The following is a 10,559-nucleotide window of genomic DNA, read 5'->3' on the forward strand; positions in this document are numbered from 1 at the left end:
AAAGAAATAAAGCATACTCAAATAGGAAGAGAGGAAGTCAAACTATCCATGTTTGTAGATGACATGATCATATATCTAGAAAACCCCACTGTCTCAGCCCAAAAAGTTATTCAGCTGATAAGCAAATTCAACACATTCTCAGGATACAAAACCAATGTGCAAAAATTGCTAGCATTCCTATACACCAATAACAAGCAAGCCGAGAGCCAAAGCACGAATGAACTCCAGTTCACATATGCCACAAAAAGAATAAAATACCTAGGAATACAACTAACAAGGGAAGTGAAGGACATCTACAAGGAGAACTACAAACCACTGCTCAAAGAAATTAGAAATGATGGAAAAAAATGGAAAAACATTCTATACTGATAGATAGGAAGAATCAGTATGGTGGAAATGACAATACTGCCCAAAACAATTTATAGATTCAATGCTATTCCCATTAAACTACCATTGACATTCAGAACTATAAAAAACTATTTAAAAATTCACATGGAACCAAAAAAGAGCCCACATAGCCAAGCCAATCCTAAGCAAAAAGAACAAAGCTGGAGGTCTCATGCTACCTGACTTCAAATTATACTACACGGCTACAGGAACTAAAACAGCATGGTACTGGTACAAGAACAGACAGATTAATGGAACAGAATAGAGAACCCAGAAATAAGACTGCACACCTACAACTATGTGATCTTCAACAAATGTGACAAAAACAAGCAATAGGGAAAGGATTCCTTATTTAATAAATGGTGCTGGGATAACTGGCTAGCCATATGTAGAAAATTGAAACTGGACCCCTTCCTTACACCATATACAAAAATCAACTCAAGATGGATTAAAGACTTAAACGTAAAACTAAAAACTATAAAAACCCTAGAAGAAAACCTAGGCAATATCATTCAGGACCAAGGCACAGGCAAAGATTTCATGACAAAGATGCCAAAAGAGGTTGTAGCAAAAACAAAAATTGACAAATGGGATCTACTTAAACTAAAGAGCTTCTGTACAGCAAAAGAAACTATCAACAGAGTAAACCGACAATCTACAGAGTGGGAAAAAAGTTTTGCAAACTATGCATTTGACAAAAGTCTAATATGTAGCATTTATAAAAACTTAAACAAATATACAAGAAGAAAAACATTAAAAAGTGGGCAAAGGATAGTGAACAGACACTTCACAAAAGAAGACATACATGTGGCCCAGAATCATATTTTAAAAAGCTTAACACACTGATCATTAGAGAAATGCAAATCAAAACCACAGTGAGAGACCATCTCACACCAGTCAGAATGGCTATTATCAAAAATTCAAAAAATAACAGATGCTAGTGAGGTTGTGGAGAAAAAGGAATGCTTTTACATTGTTGGTGGAAGTGTAAATTAGTCCAACCATTGTGGAAGATAGCGTGGAGATTCCTCAAAGACCGAGAGACAGAAATACCATTTGACCCAGCAATCCCATTCCTGGGTATATACCCAAAGTAATATAAATTGTTCTATTATAAAGACACATGCACATGTATGTTTATTGCAGCACTATTCACAATAGCAAAGACATGGAATCAACCTAAATGCCCATCAATGATAGATTGGTTAAAGAAAATGTGGTACATATACAGCATGGACTATTATGCAGCCATAAAAAAGAATGAGATAATGTACTTTGGAGGGACATGGACAGAGCTGGAGGCCTTTCCTGTGTCCACCGAGACAACTGAGTGTTTTTGCCCTTTATTCTATTAAATATGATGTATTATATAAATTGATTTTTGTATATTAAACAACCTTGAATTCCTGGGATAAATCACTTGGTCATGGTATACAATCTTTTTTGTAATGTTTGTGGATTTTTCATGTTAATATTTTGTTAAGACATTGTGCATCTATCTTATATGCATCTTATAAATATAAGAGAGATTGGTCTGTACTTTTCTTGTGATATCTGTATGTGGTTTTGATATTAGGGTAAGTCTAGTGAAATGTTTATCAAACTTATCAATCTTTTTGATATAACAACTTTTGGGTTTGTTAATTTTTCTCTAGTTTTTCCAACTCCATATTTCATTTTTTCCATTCTAATCTTTATTATTTCCTTCATTCTGCTTGATTTGGGCTTGGTTTACTATTCTTTTTCTTAAAGTGAAAAGTTTTTTTTTTATTTTGGTATCTTTCTTCTTTTAAAAAATATAGGCATTAATAGCTATTAATTTCTCTGTAAACACTATTTTAGCTGCATCTCATAAGTTTTGGTATGCTGTGTTTTCATTTTCATTCATTTCAAAGTATTTTCTAATTTCCCTTGAGTTCTTTGATTCATTTCCACATATTTATGGATTCTTCAAATTTCCTTCTGTTACTGGTTGTGGTCAGAGAACATACTTTGTCTGATCTCAATTCTTTTAAATTTCTTGAGACTTGTTTTATGTCCTAACAGATGGCCTATCCTGGAGAATGTTCTATGTATATCTGAGAAGACTATGTATTCTGCTGTTGTTGGGTGGGGTTTTATAGATAGGTGTTAGGGCTAGTTGGTTCATAGTGGTGTTCAAATCTTCTGTTTTCTTGTTAATCAACTGCCTAGTTGTTCTATCTATTATTGAAAGGAGGATATTGAAATTTCTATTATTGTTGAATTATGTGTTTCTTTTATTTCTTGCTTTATGTGTTTCTCTTATTTCTTTGATAATTCTGTCAATGTTTGTTTCATATATTTTTAGGCTCTGTTATTTAGGTGCATGCATATTTATAGTTGTTATGTCTTACTGATGGATTGACTCTTTTTAAAAATTTTTCTTCCTTTGTCCTAGAGACAGGGTCTTGTTCTGTCACACAGACTGGTGTGCAGTGGCACAATCATGGTTCACTGCAACCCCAAACATCTGGCCTCAAGCAGCCCTCCTATCTCAGCCTCATGAGTAGCTGGGACTACAGGTACATGACACCATGGTTGGCTCATTTATTTAAACAGGTTTTTTTTGTGTGTGTGTATGTAGAGATGAGGTCTTGCTATGTCGCCCAGGCTGGTCTCAAACTCCTGGCCTCAAGTGATCCTCCTGTCTCAGCTTCCAAAAATGCTGAGATTACAGGCATGAGCCACCACATCCAGCTTGGATTGACCCATTTATCATTATAAAATGTCCTTCTTTATCTTTATAAACAAATTTTGTCTGAAAGTCTATTTTGTTTGATATTAGTCTAGCATTTTTGAATGACATATCTAATATACATAATACTACTTTTTGGATGGTGTATCTTTTTCCATTATTGCAATGTTTCTTTTCTCTCTGCTTTCATTGGCATCCCAGCAGCAGCTACAAGTCTTTGATTCCAGAGTCCATCAGCCAGCTCCTACCACTGTGGTAGCAGCACTTGATAAGTAACCCCCATCATGGTTCCAGCTCCTGACCCAGTTTCTGGGTTTTGGTAACATAACCTTCTCCATGTGTCCCTCCAGCTCTAGGGGTGGTGGCAACTTCTTGCTGTTATTAATCTCTGGGTGACCTTGCCCTCCCTTGTTTGGCTTCAGCTCTTCCTTCACCTGTATAACTGGTTCTCTATATTAAATTTCTTCTGTTTGGAATACTTAGAGTGGCTCTTGTTTGCTTTGACTCTGATTGATACAAGGTGATTACTGTCTTCAAGGAGTTTAAGGTATAAAAGAAGTTAAGATTAGATCATACCCCTGTTGTCTACAGTTACTATGGTCAAGAGCAAGTCTGACGTGGTACTCTACCTCAAACAAGGGAAGGAAACCCAAGATTGCATGGGGCTGACAGCAAGATGGACAAGCAGATAGAATAGCTTTTGTTCTCTCTAAACTTATAAAAAACATTCCACTGGGGTGTAATGCATGAGCCTAGCTCTTCTTCACCAGATGCCTGTGTAGTTTTGGGTAAGTTGCTTGCTCTCTCTAGGCTTCATTGTTCTCAAGTGTAAAGTGAGGTGATTAGACCGCCTAGAAGGACCTAAGCTTTTGCCTCCTGAGACTGAAGTCTGGGACTTTCCCTGGCACCCTGCCCTTTGCTTAGTCATTCTCCATTATTCCAAATTCCCCAAATGAAGACATGAGAAATCCTTGCCAAAATTTTGCTTCAGCCCAAAGGTTTTGGTTGCCCTTATCACCGGCTTTTGGAGCGGATTCACTTTTAGGGATATCAGCAATCTCTGGAACTAGGTGGAAGGACTCTAAGAGGTTATTCATTGGCAGGTGTGTTGGTAAGAAACATCAGGGCAACTTCAGTTTGGAACTATTTCAGAAGCTTTCTGCTGGAGCCCTTTTCCGTGTGCCAGATGCACCTTCAAAAATGAGTTTAGGCTGAGCACTCACACCTCTAATTCTAGCACTTTGGGAGGCTGAGAAGGGAGGATCTTTTGAGGCTGGGAGTTTGAGACCAACGTGGGCAACAGAGTGAGACCCTGTCTCTACTAAAAAATAAAAAAAATTAGCTCAGCGTGGTGGTGAGCATCTACAGTCCTAGCTACTTGGGAGGCTGAGGTGGGAGGATTGTTTGAACCCAGGAGTTTGGGGCTGCAGTGAGCTTTGATGGTGCCACTACACTCCAGCCTGGGTGACAGAGTGAGACCCTGTCTAAAAGAATAAAAATAAAAATAAAAATGAGCGTAAAGCCAGACCTGTCTGTATTTTAGTCCTGCCTCTCCTATAACTTGTAGGTGACCTTGGGCAAGTCACTTCTCTCTGGTTCTTGGATGCCCATCTGAAAAGCAATAGGATCAGACCGTACAAGTTACAGGCTACTTTCTCAGGATAATCTTTGTTATCCATGAGAATTTTCTTGGTTCTTTAGCTAGCATAGACCCCCCACAGAAGGTCCCAGAGGAAGAAGAGTTTATGAACAGACTAGAACTGGAGAATTTGTGGCAGATGTGCCAGGTTGTCAGGGGGAAAAAGGGCCGCTCCTTGGTTTTGATTTCCTCAGCAGCCTGTGTCTGATGCTAAGTGGTGTTGTCCAGCCCAGACCTGATTCCTCCCTTGACTGTCCTCCGACCCTCCAATTCTAGCTGCGTGGACATTGCACACTTGGTCTTGGGAGACTCCAGTTTCAGTTTCTTGGCTAAAGGTTCTCTGAGTGAGGTGATGGGGAATCCCTAGCATTTCTCAGTACTGACTGTGAGCTTCCCCTCTGCACGTTAGCATGCAGTTAGTGACGATTCACTATAAATCTGGTCTTTATGAGAAGGACAGTATAGGAGGAGCCCAGTATCACTTTCCAAATCCTACCCATCCTTTGAGGCCCAGGCAGGCCCTACCTACACCACACTCTGTCCTCTGAACTCTCAGAACACTTAACTTCAGGGACACCCAAATTGACATTTACATCAAGGGCATGTGAACTATTTTCTGTTCTAGAATAGACTTTGTACTTCTTGAAAACATTATTGTACCATGTAGTTCTTTTTGGTAGTCTTTGCATTGCCTTGAATAGTGCTGATTTTAAAACTAGATTTTAAAATATAATTTGGCATAGTTCAATAAGTCTGGGTTTCATGGGCTGTCTTCTCTATCTCAGGAGATTCTGCCTCACGTTATTGTTAAGAGCATATGTAGCATGCCTAGCAAGAAACCTGAAGCCAGCTCCTTGAGATTGCTCTCTCTTTCACTCTGGAGATTCTTAAAGGTCAATGCAAGAATTCTAGAAAGGAAGCCCCTGATGGATGCCAAGGGTGTCATTAGAATGGGCACCATTGTTGCTGGAGAGGATGTGGAGAAATAGGAACACTTTTACACTGTTGGTAGGACTATAAACTAGTTCAACCATTGTGGAAGACAGTGTGGTGATTCCTCAAGGATGTAGAACTAGAAATACCCTTTGACCCAGCCATCCCATTACTGGGTATATACCCAAAGGATTATAAATCATGCTGCTATAAAGACACATACACACATATGTTTATTGCGGCACTATTCAAAAGAGCAAAGACTTGGAATCAACCCAAATGTCCATCAATGATAGACTGGATTAAGAAAATGTGACACATATGCACCATGGAATACTATGCAACCATAAAAAAGGATAAGTTCATGTTCTTTGTAGGGACATGGATGAAGCTGGAAACCATCATTCTGAGCAAACTATCGCAAGGACAGAAAACCAAACACCGCATGTTCTCACTCACAGGTGGGAACTGAACAATGAGAACACTTGGACACAGGGTGGGGAACTTCACACACCAGAGCCTGTTGGGGGGTTGGTGGGGGAGGGATAGCATTAGGAGATATACCTAATGTAAATGATGAGTTAACAGGTGCAGCACACCAACATGGCACATGTACACATATGTAACAACTCTGCACATTGTGCACATGTACCCTAGAAAAGAATGGGCATCATTTTGTCCAAGCTGTGCTGTGGATGTAGTTTGTGTCATAAGTGAAGGAGAGCTCTCTGAATTCATGTTCTCCAGTTGGAGTGCCATGGACATTTCAATCTATCTGTCCAAAGAACATGTTTCTAAGAGAGGCCAAAAAGCACTGTGCTTGTTTATATCCGGGGCATCTTTAGACCACTTGGCCTTTGGTCTTCCAAAGACTGATTGCCTTATGGGAGTAGAGACTGTTGAACATGGAATACTTAATAAGCAGGTGCTTAATAAACATTTGATTGATTGATGAAGGGACTTTAAACTTTTCCTAAGATGCTACCACTTCCTTTACTCCTGTCTGGAGAATGCCTTTCTTCCTTACTTTCAAATTTCCTTTGTTGGACACTGACTGCAGATCCTGGTATTGGCAGTAGCTTGAGTATCATGGCAGAGCAGAGAACACCTTGCTCCTAAGGAATGGACTCTAGGGTACCTGTTTTCACCTGCAGTGTTGTCATTTATTCATTCAACAAATATTTAATGAACACTATGTGCCAGGCATGGTGCTGGACTCTACAGATACAAAGATGAACACACATGGTCCCTGGCCTTCCCAAGCTTACATAAAGCATTGTGGGTGTATTACTCTGCTCAGGCTGCTGTGCCAAAATACCACAGACTGAGTGGCTTAAGGTCCAGCAGGGCTGGCTTCTGGTGAGGGCCCTCTTCCTGGTTTGCAGATGGCCACCTTCTCCTTCTTGCTATGCCCTCACATAACCTTTCCTTGGTGCATGTGTGAGGGGAGAGGGAGGGTGCTCTCTGGGGTCTCTTCTTGTAAGAACACATCTTATTGGATCAGGACCCCACCTTCATGCCCTCATTTAACACTAATTATGTCCTTAGAGGTCCTGTCTCCAAATGCAGCCATATTGGGGGTTAGGGCTTTAACATATGCATTTGGGGGGACATAAACATTCAGTTCATAAAAATGAGGCACATGAACAAATGAAAAAGCAATTATCTATAAGCAGTAAAAACATAAAAACAAGCAGGAGGGAGTATACACTAAATTTAGGATGGGGAGGGAAGGGGATGCAAAGAGAGACAGGTATGCAGGGACTTAAACTGGTATTTGCTATATCTGTTGGTAATGATTTGTCTTCATTCAAGACCTACAAAATTCTTCATTGTATTATTCTTTACACCTTTAAGTATTAATTATTTCACAACATTTAAAAAATAATAGAAGACACTATTATTGTGCAATGTAGTAAGAGGTAACTAGGGGCATGCCCAACATGCCGTACGAGCATATAGGAGGGGACTCAGGAAGGGTATAAAAAAGATGGCCTCTACAGAGGGGTAGGAGGGGCCCAGGTGCAGGGGGAAGGCAGTAGTGAGTGGTCAGTAGAAGGACCAAGCCCAGGCTGGGAGTGGTGGTTCATGCCTATAATCGCAGCATTCTGGGAGGCCAAGGTGGGAGGATCGCTTGAGCCCAGGAGTTTGAGACTAAGTCTGGGCAACATGGTGAAACCTCATCTCTTCAAAAAAATTCAAAAATTAGTCGGGTGTGGTGGTGTACGCCTGTAGTCCCATCTACTTGGAAGGCTGAGAGGTAGGAGGATTGCTTGAGCCTGGGAAGTCGAGGTTGCAGTGAGCTGTGATCAAGCCACTGCACTCCAGCCTGGGCAACAGAGCAAGGCCCTGTCTCAAAAAAAAAAGAATTACCAAGCCCTGAAGTCTTGCTGGGCTGACCTCAGCCAGCTTACTTTCTCTGAGTTGCTTAGTTTGGGAATTCAGAAGACAGGGCGAACCATACTGTTTAACTTGGCCTTTGGGGTGATGTGGCCTGTGGGGCAGATGGCTGCCCTTTTTTGCCTGCTCAGTGGTGTAGCTGTGTTTGGCACATGAACTATGTTTGACTTTGGCCATGTCTTTGAAGGGAATCTCTCTCTGCTGCGGTGGCATCTAGAACAGGTGGTGTTTACAGTGTTTCCCAGAGTTGCCTGCTTCCTAGGACTTGACCTTTCCATTTGTGCCTCTATTCATTCATCCAGCATCCATTCACTGAGCACCTACTCTGCCAGGTATTAGGCCAGGTGCTAGGGCTTGAAGGCCCATCATTAGTCCTGGGCCTTAAGGAGCTTGACTAGCAATGGAAAACAGTATTTCCATATCTGTATGGGCAGCCATATCTCCAAGCACATTCTTATACCTCATCTCATTTAGTCCTCGGGCTGCCCTGTGTGGCAGGTTTCCATTCTATGATTGAGGAAGCTGAGACTTGAAAGGAAAGTGACTTGGTCTTTGACTCTAAGCTAAGGGGCTTTTCCCACTATGCCAGGCTGTCTTTACTGACGTTGGGCATGGTCAGAAGAGCTCAGACCACGGCTGCCCCCTCTCTGCCTGGGAAAAACACCCTCAGACAGGTCTTTGCATCCCATCCTGTTGTATGAAGGTTTCTGAGAATGAGCAGGGAGAGGGACCTAGGAGTAACCCTTATAGTCATTCAGTCCAACCACCTCACTGGTGACTTGCTTACCCAGGGAATAAAGAAAAGCTTAGCTTACCAGAAACTCAAGCCCCTGTTATTATGAAAAAGAACAGGACAAGTCTTGAGACCCCTGGAGGAGGTCTCTGATCTGGAGAGACTCAACAGAGGAGCCAGACCCAGAGTCCCCTGGAGGGAGCCAGGTCTGCAGAAGCTCAGAAACTCAGTCCTGCCTTTCTTGCATATGGAGTCCATGGTCATAGTACCAGTGTCCTGGCTCTACCTAGAGTGTCCAGTGGCTTCCAGTCCGCTTGTCATTCAGTGGGCAAAGTCCAGGATCACACCCCTCACCCCCGCCCCCACCTCTTGCCCCTGTTTTATCTCACTTGGGAATAATCTGTTCCCATGTGAAGCCAACGAAAATGAGCCTCCACCAGGGCAGGGTAACCCAACAGGCAGATTTGATATGGACTCAGGGCCCCAGTCAGGTGAGGACACCCCAAAGTTGAGAAGAGTTCAGTAATCAGAAAATCTAAAAAGAAGCTCTTTTAATTTCAGCACACATGTACATTTTGTGTTGTCTGGTGAGCATTAGGAATTATATTTGGAGGGAGACTGTAATTTTTATAGAGTTCAGGGCCTTTTAAGGTCTTACTCCAACCTTGGACCACTAAGAGGAAAAGGGCCAACAGGTGTGAGGAAAATAAGTTGTGAGGCTGCAGGGAGGAAGAGGATGGCTCACCAGCATGAAGAAAAGGGAAGGAGAGGAGCTCTCAGTGGTGCAATTGGTTAGCGTGTGGCACTTACATGAAAAGGGAAGGAGGGCTGGGCACAGGCTAGCGGGAAGCCTCAGGTCACCCTGACACCTGTTGCCACGGCCCGGTGGTGGTTTCCTGACTTGTCAGGACGTGTGCACAGAGAGAACAATGGGTTTGCCTTGACAGGAAGATGCTTCCTGTTTTGCTGCACGGGTTCATTGTTGGGCATTAAGAGGGAGGGGTCTATGTGTCTGTGTTTTTCATGTTGCCATAAGCTCTCTGAGGGGAGAATTGGGGGTGGGTGAGGACGGGGGTCTGAGGAAAGGTGAAAGGGAAAGGAGGGGAGCAGTTATTCTTCCAGAATTGCTCAGCCAAACCTCACGCCATTCTAGTTTCAGTCAACCAGAGAGGGCGGGGCTGGCCCTGCTGTCCTACTGTCCCCAGGAGCTCTAAGCCCAGAGCTTTTGTGCATGACTGAGGGCTGCCGAGAATCCCTCCTTTTGTTCCAAAGTGAGACCCAGTGTTGACTTCTGTGGTGACCTTTATCTTGGCAAGGTGGCAAGGGTGATAGGAAACTTGGACTGAAATAACCTCTGTGGTGAAGGCAGGGGTGGGAAATGTTGAGGCTGGTCTCATGGCGAGTGATAAATTAGACATCCAGGATGCCCACTCCCCACCCCCAGCCTGCCCACTGATGGGCCAACCCTGCACATTCACAACGGAAATTGTACATTTCTAAAATTTATTTTGTATTCTTTTAAAAAATTTTTCATAAGTTATTGGGGTACAGGTGGTATTTGGTTACACGAGTAAGTTATTTAGTGGTGACTTGTGAGATCCTGGTGCACCCATCACCCGAGCAGTATACACTGCACCATATTGGTTGTCTTTTATCCCTTGCACCCTCCCACTCTTCCCCCCAAGTCCCCGAAGTCCACTGTATCATTCTACGCCTTGGTGTCCTCACAGCTTAGCTCCCACATGTCAATG

This window comes from Rhinopithecus roxellana, chromosome 19, assembly GCF_007565055.1.
Source record: "Rhinopithecus roxellana isolate Shanxi Qingling chromosome 19, ASM756505v1, whole genome shotgun sequence".
In the NCBI taxonomy this organism is placed as follows: Eukaryota; Metazoa; Chordata; class Mammalia; order Primates; family Cercopithecidae; genus Rhinopithecus; species Rhinopithecus roxellana.